We start from the raw sequence: 8,949 nt of genomic DNA on the forward strand, positions 1-8,949 counted from the left end.
GATGAACATGTTGGCTAGCAAAAAAAATTTCATATCAATCAGCTGTTTTTTGGCATGTGAAGTTAAGTTCAAAAGGATTAAAAGTCGTTTCCCTTGAAGAAAATCCAATTTGGTCTTTTTTCGTAGCCATTTTGAAGCGTTTAGGAGACATTTAATGAGTGGTTGGAGGCTTAACGATTAAGGATCGACCTTGGAGATTGTAACATCGAGGTTAAATAAGAAGAACTTAGCTCTTGATTAAGGATTAATTCTTTTTGGAAAACATGGGTTTTGTGGTTTTGGAGTGATTTAAAATTGAAAGCAAAACCTATTAAATAATGGATGAAAGGAAAGGTTTTTAATGAAAACTTATGTCTCTAAAGAATCCAAAAACTATTTTTAATGAAAGGATGAGATTCTGAAGAGATTCATCCCCTTTTAAAAGCTTTCTCGACATGATGAATCACATCTGTCTAGTCTAGGATCAACTTTTTTTAAATTAGGGGTTTATCCCTAAGTCTCCCAATCAGTTTAAAAATGGTTCTGTGCCATTGGGATCGACCTTTTAATTGAAAAGGATGATCCTTAAGTCCCTCACATGTTTTTGAAATGTTTATGTTTCACGGGTATCAACCATTTTGTCATGACCCAATTTCCTAGGCCATGATCGGCGCATTAGCTCAATGAGCATAGCTTATTAAGCCCAAGCAAGCCTATCCATGTGTGAACATATTTATCATATCATGCATACACACACACCTTTTCTTGGGTGTGAACATAGCCAAAACACAATGGCATTATCGATAATAATATACATGCACTATACCAGTCATGTATTTAGCAAGTTACATTGCATACACATATTCACATTGTTAGATTGTATTCACAATACAAAAGGACCCTTGACTTCCAGCGGAGACATTTACAATAAAAGGGATTACTATCGAATGCCAGACACATGTCCAGGAGATGCACTACGGGGACTCCTCGATCTAGGGTCTAACAGTCACCTGATCTGAAAACATGAATTTTTATAAAACGTGAGTACAATACTCAGTGAGTGAATAAGAAGGGAACAAGCATACCATAAAGAATGTTTATCGAAATCATGATGCATTCATTTTCTCAAAACTATGCAATTGTTTTAGCTCCTTTAAACCCCTCATGTAAACCCCACATGAGTAAATCACTTTACAAAAATCCAGGCTCAACTATGGTACCAAAGAAATGGGAAATATGGCAAAAACCTACAAGTTAGCAAAATGGACAGAAAGTTTCTCGCTGTTGCGAGAACCAGTTTTGGTGAAGGCCCTAAAACCCGAGAGTTTCTCGCTGCAACGAGAATGAATTTCGCTGCAGCGAAACAGAGCAACAAGAGAAAAGTTTCCCTTCACTCAACAAAAGTGACATCCTACTAAACCAACAAAATCAACATAAAACTCATGAAAATTCCCAAAGTGCAATGTATCAAATTTCACATATATGTCAACCATATATCACATTCATGAGCTTTGATTTCATAAGTCTAGATATGCATAATTTGATAGACAAACATCAATATCATCATAATCACACCCGACTCATGTACATCCCCCCACATCGTGCACATAGCCAGCACCATCGTGTGCATCCCCTCACATTGTGCACAATCAGTGCCATCGTGTACATCCCCCCACATCGTGCACACGGGCACTATCATCATCCACCTCTCACGCCACCATAAAATGGGGCTCTGATACCAAGTTTGTCACTAGGGAGGGACATACCACTCAACCCCTTCACTACAGAGGTGACCAACGGTACCTATCAGAGCACTCATAGGGCAGCTCCACCTCTTTGGGTAGCCCTTTCCTCTATAAGCCTTGGGCGGAGAGCCATGCTTCGCCTCTATTCACGCGTTAGAGTTCCTAGGGATCGGGTAAAACCTTTTGCTCTTATACCAACTTAATTCTTCCCACATCGTGCACACACACTGTTACAGTCATTATACACAATATCATTCATCATGCACAACACACATATATATATATATCATCATATTGCAATAATGCATGAATCCATAGCAATCACATATCACAACATCAAACCATTTAACAAAAGCTTGTTCCCAAGGTACATTTTCTAAGACAAGTTTGATAGAATCTTTCATATTCCCCAAAACAAGTTTGAAATGCAAGTCCACTCACTGATATCAAAAATTTGGATTCTAGGTGCACTCGGACTAATAGTCCTTAGGCGCAATTCCTTTGCTTTTTCCGAACGTCTCACTATCTTGACAAATAACAAAGTCAAGGAATTTACTATATTGTCCCTAAATTGATATAAACTAATTTAAATTACTAATGCTTGATATGTAAATGCAAAAATACGTTCGATTACCACTTAATCGCGGTATCGATTAAATTCAACCGATCACCGATTAATTGGCGATTGTGTCCAAATCACCTCCAAATTAATCCATTTCTCCTCTAATACCTTAATTTACCACATACCATTTAAATAAAGCCAAATTCAGCATTAGAACCCTCACAGTTCCTTATAGAAAAATTCGATCATTTGGTGCACTAGCACCGAATTTTTTTCTACATAACTGTTTCACCTTAATTCATCATTTTCCAAGCCATTTTCCTTGAAATAAAAACAATCCCCCATTGATATTCAGCCCTCATGGTTCAACCAACAAGGAACCCTATAGAAATTGAATATTTTTTTTGTGTTTTTGTTCATAACCATGCTTAACTATCCCTAAACACTAACATAGTCTAAAATCAAATTATTCCAACAACAATTCCTCTTCCATACCCATTTTTCAGAATTTAATTCATCATGATAACTCAATATTCAACCATGGAAATCAAGAAGAAAAGCATGGGTAAGCTAGCTATCAAGGAGAATTAAATAAATTCTAACTTACCTAGCTTGTTTCCTTGATTTCTTCACTTTTTCTTTGAATTTTCACCTAGGTTTTCTTGTTTTTCCCTTTGTTCTTCCTTTGTTCTTGTTGCTGGTTGCCTAGGCTGAATATGGTGAGAGAATTGGGGATTTAATGGGCTGATTTCTATAGAAAATAATAAAATAATCAAGCATGCCATGTGTCACATGCTTATTAGCCTAATTTTTTAACTTTTTGACTTTTTCTTCTTAATTTTTCGCCACAAATATTCTGGTATTTATCCAATCCTACCACAATTAAAATCCCTTGGTCTTAACAAGTGTTGGGGCAAAAAATTTATCGATTTGCCCCCGGAACAAAAAAATTATGATTTTGCCCATATACTCCGAAATGTACCAAAATCACATTATTTCTACTTTTCAACCTCAAATAACACTAATATTGATCAATATTAACCAAATGGGGCAAAAATCATTTTTTTTAAAATTTTCGTTTAGTCCTCTAGTGGCAAAATTACCATTTTGCCCTTGTGCTCCAAAAATACCGAGAATCAAAATTTTTCACTGCTAAACATCATTTTATACTCCAATAATCATAATTATATTTCATATGATTATTCTTGGTCAAATGTGATCAAATCTTGGCTAAAAATCTCCATTTTATCATCAAATGGTAAGGTGACCATTTTGTCCTTAATCGGTCAATTTTCCTGATGGACTCCAAACTGGACCTTGAACTCCGAATCACTACTCTAAGCCATTCTGTGGGTTTTAGAATTTTCAAATTCCTCTTAGAATTTCTATTTGAACTAGTTCAAGGCTCGATTTAACTTAGTCGTACCACTCGGTACAATACCGTCTTTTAATCGAGCTTGACAAGGTCTCACACATTTAATCTAAAAGGTCAATCCTTGTTTCGCAGGGATTGACTTTTTAATCAAAAAGGATTGATCCCTCCTAAATAAGGGCATTTCCTTTGGCTTTTGTATCGAGGATTTACTTTTTGATTACCAAGGATCAATCCTTGGAAGCCAAGGTACTTAATATAGAATTCTGTTTTGTGAAGGATCGACCTTTGAAGGTTGGAAGGTCGATCTTTGCACTTTCTCAGCCAAAAATAACTTCATTTTTGGTTTTGAAAACAAGTGCAAGGGGTCCAAAAAAGATTTTCAAATCAATCAACGTGTGAATTTTGTTTAAATCATTTAAAAACATACTTTTGGACTTGTGTAAGTGATTTTTCAAAATTAATAAGAAAAAATTCAACATCAATAGGCTTATGGAAAGTGCATGCATGACTTAAGAATGCATGAAATGCACAATAGTAATTCACCAAACAAATTTATACAAAAAAAAAATCAAACATCTTAATTGAAATATCAACAAATATATCAACTACCAACATATTTAAACTCAAATTTTCAACATAGTCATTCATGATCAAATTTTCAAGCATATTCACAACATATGCAAGATATTTTCTATATGGTTTAAATTTTTTCATGATATATATAACATCAACAACACATAAATCATCTAAGGCAAATTCATTAGACCTAGCTCACATCTAATCTTGCAAAATTGTTCTCTATCTAGTTGATTTGTAAAAATATTGACTAATTGATTTTGTGTGCCCACGTATTCAAGAACAATATCCTCTTTTTGAAAATGGCCTCTAATAAAGTGGTGCCTAATTTCTATGTGCTTTGTCCTAGAGTAATGTTTGGGATTTTTTGGTGAGGTTAATGGCACTAGTATTGTCACACTTTATAGGAATATGGTTCATAGACCTCTAATTGTTGTTTCATCTACAATATTTGAGTACAACAACTACCAAAAACAACATATTCAGCTTTGGTTGTATATTATGCTACACTATTTTGTTTCTTAGAGAACCAAGAGATTAACAAACTTCCTAAAAATTGACAAGTACCAGATATGCTTTTCCTATCTATCTTACATCCACAAATGGGCATCTGAATAAGAAAAGAGATCTAATTTAAAACTCTTTGGATACCATAATTCTCAGTTTGGTGTATCTTTTTAATTATCTAAAGATTCTTTTAATAGCACCTACATGCGATTGTCTAGGGAATGATTGAAATCTAGCACACATTTCCACACTAAAACTTATGTACGATCTATTTGTGGTGAGATAAAGCAAAGAACCGATCATGAATTTATAAAGTTTAGAATCAATAGATTTACCTTCATCTTCTTTGTCAAGCTTTGTAGATGTGCTCATTAGAGTAGAATAAGGCTTGGCATCCTCCATTCCAAAGTGTTTGAGCATGTCCTTTGTGTACATGGCTTGACTTAAAAAGGTTCCATATTTCTTTTGTTTTATTTGAAGCCCAAAAAGTAGTTCAATTCTTTCATCATGCTTATCTTAAATTCACCTTGCATTACTTTAACAAACTCTTGAGAAAGAATTTCATTAGTAGAACCAAAGATAATATCATCAACATATACTTCCATAATCAAAATATCTTTGTCTTTACTTTTTATGAAAAGTGTTTTTTCAACCTTTCTTCTTTGAAACCCTTTGTTAATTAAGAATTTTGACAATGTCTCATACCAAGCTCTTGGAGCTTTTTTAAAACCATACAAGGCTTTCTCTAATCTAGAAACATGGTTTAGAAAGGTTAGACATTCAAAAACTAAAGGTTGTTTAACATAAACCTCATCATTTATAGCTTCTTTTAAAAATGCACTTTTCACATACATTTGAAAGAGTTTGAAATCCATAAAGCATGCAAAGGCTAAGAGCATTATAATTGCCTTTAATCTTCCTACTGATACATAAGTCTCATCATAATCTATCTCTTCTTCTTGACTATGACTTTTGGCTACTAGTCTACCCTTGTTTCTAATGATAATATCATTTTTATCCATTTTATTTCTAAAGACCCATTTAGCTCCAACAATAGGATAATCATTAAGACTAGACACTAAATCCCATACTTGACTTAGTTCAAATTGATTTAATTCTTCTTGTATAGTTAAGATCCAATGTTCATCTCCTAAAGTTCCATATATATTTTTAGGCTCGATTTGAGATATGAAAGCAACATAATCATAAATATTTCTAGCTTTAAATCTAATACTTACCCCTCAAGAAGGATCACTAATAATTTTATCATGATCAATGTACCTTTTCTCTCTAGGATAGCTAGATTCACCATAAACTTGCTCGATTTGTTGCTCTTCTTCTAATAAGGGTTCTTCCTTTTTAGAGTCATCTTTGTCATGATTTAGTTGTTCAACTTCTTCTTGAAGAATTCCTATATCATCATTAACAAGGTTCTTTCTTGGAAGAGGATTAGAATCATCAAATAGCACATGTATAGACTCTTCAACTACTAAAGTTCTTTTATTAAAAACTCTAAAAGCTTTAGAAGTCAATGAATAGCCCAAGAAAATGCCTTCATCACTTTTAGCATTAAATTTACCAAGATTATCCTTTCCATTATTTAGCACAAAGCATTTACACCTAAAGGGATGAAAATAGCTTACATTAGGCTTTTTACATTTGTATAGCTCATATGGTCTTTTCTTTAGTTTTAGCCAAATCATAACTCTATTTATAATGTAGCATGAGGTGTTTATAGCTTCAGCCCATAAATATTTTAGCAAGTTATTCTTACAAAGCATAGTATTCTATTTCTTTTTTCAACTACACCATTTTGTTGTGGAGCCCTAAGAGTTGAAAAGTTATGACCATAACCGTTCTCATTACATAGTTTTTTAAAATTTAAGTTCTAAAACTCCTTTCCATGACCATTTTTAACACTAGTAATGGTATAGGCTTTTCCATTCTCAACTTTGTCACAAAATATATTAAAGACTTCCAAGGCTTCATTTTTCAACGTAAAAAATAACACCCAAGTGTATCTAGTTTAATCATCTAAAATAAAAAGTCCATAAGATTTTCCACTTAGGCTAGTGGTTCTAGTTAGTCTAAAAAGATCTAAGTGAAAGAGTTGGAGTGGTTTAGAAGTTGAAACACAATACTTAGACTTAAATGAACTTCTTCTATACTTTCCTTTGGCACATGAATCACATATTTTATCATTCTTAAAAACTAATTTAGGTAAACAAACTACAAGATCAAGAGAGGATAGTTTAGATAATGGATACATACTAGAATGTCCAAGTTTCCTATGCCTAAGTTAATTATCTTCTTCCTAGTTAATTATCTTCTTCCTTTCTAGCCATAAAACATACATCTTTTGAAGATAGATCATTTAGATTTACTACATAAAGATTCCTTTAGCAATCTTCAATGAAAACTACTTATTGATTTTAATATCAACAATTTGACAACACAACATGAAAGCAATCATAACTAAGCAACTAACTAGAGACATGTAGCAACAAATCTATGATCTTCATAATTTTTTCAAAAGTATATCTATAAATCTTTAGCTCAAGACAAAATATAGGAATCATTCAAACAATGTTTCAATTTAAATGCACGCTCACTCTCGAATAGATTTCCATGTGCATGTGAAATCTTTTTACAAAGAACTTCATGCTCATCCGAATGAGTTTATGCCAATACGAAATTTCAAATTAGTACTAAAATCCCATAGATTTTGTCAAGACCCAAACTTGGGGGCCATGACTGGTGCAAGGGTATTGATAGAGTTACCCTATTAACCTATGCAAGCCTAAAATGAACAAAGCAAAATGAATACTCAGAATTACCTTAAGGAACTCATTGCCATGGAACCGTATGTCCAACATGTATGAACATATTATATCATAAAGGATATGAGTATATATCATATTAAGTTTGCATGCTCATGTGCTCAAATACGAAAGCAATACAAATCAAATTAACAAGTATGGCCATCTTGTGGCAAATACAAGGTGTGGCCATCTCATGGCAACTCTCAAAATACATGTCATATAATACAAGGCATAAGCAAAATGTTGTCCACAATAGTTAGACATAATTGACCAACCCAAATAATACTAGTGGAGTATGACTCAAAAATAAAAAGGTTGACGCCTATTGAATGCCATATGATCACCTACCAAAGACTAGTTGAAGTGTTGGCTCTTCCCAAAGGATAACAAACTAATCAACTACTAATCTACAAAACAAGTGTAACTTACATATGTGAGTTATAAATAACTCCGTGAACAGACATGGGGAGAAGGAACAAGCTAAACAGAAGAGTGTTTGTCAAAAATACATTTAAAATAATGCAAGTAATCCATTTCAATCAACGTCCTACTTTCTTTTCAACCATAACAACTATTCAAAGAGTTGGAAACTTAATTCCTGAACACATTCAAACATCTCAAGGTGCAAATTATAAGTCAAGTATGAACTAGTATCCAAAACAAACCTGCATACCATTGTCTCGATGGAACGAACTCATTTAAAATGATTTCATAAGGTTTTGTTGAAATCATGTTCATAAGCCTTTGAAATAAGAATAATAGTTTGTTAAACGTTTAAGTATTTTCAAGGAAACAATTTAAGAGATATTGGGTTTTAAAGCTTTGTAAAGGATGTAGTAAAATGAAGGTTTAGTTTCAAAGAAAATGAATTAATGTTGTTATCTTTAGCAAATCCGAAGAAAGAAAATAGATTTCAAAATAACATAATTTGCATTACATTGAGTGGATTAAGTCTCAATACCAAGGTCAAGGTAAATACCCAATCCAAAGTTCAAGATAAAGACAAATACCAAATACAAATGTCAAAAATCGAAACCATTAACATCTCAAGCACCAAGGTTGAAACAAATGTCAAGTCTAAAGAGCGGAGTTTAAACAAATACCAAATCCAATGTCTAAAGTCGAAACAATATCGATTCCAAAGTCCAAAAATCAAAGCAAACATCCAATTCTAATCCCATAGTATCACATATCATTTCAAATAGATTGTGGATGACTATAGACAACCAAATCAAAGTGTGCCATAGCACCAAAAGGGTCGGATACATGATAGTCATCAAGCGTTCCAAGGTGGTAGGATCGTATCAACTACCAAACGAAACCAAATCAAAAGGGTAGAACTCTGTCAACTACCCAACTAAAGCAAATCATTGTGCACAATGG

This window comes from Theobroma cacao, chromosome 9 (genome assembly GCF_053813885.1).
Source record: "Theobroma cacao isolate CCN51 chromosome 9, ASM5381388v1, whole genome shotgun sequence".
In the NCBI taxonomy this organism is placed as follows: domain Eukaryota; kingdom Viridiplantae; phylum Streptophyta; class Magnoliopsida; order Malvales; family Malvaceae; genus Theobroma; species Theobroma cacao.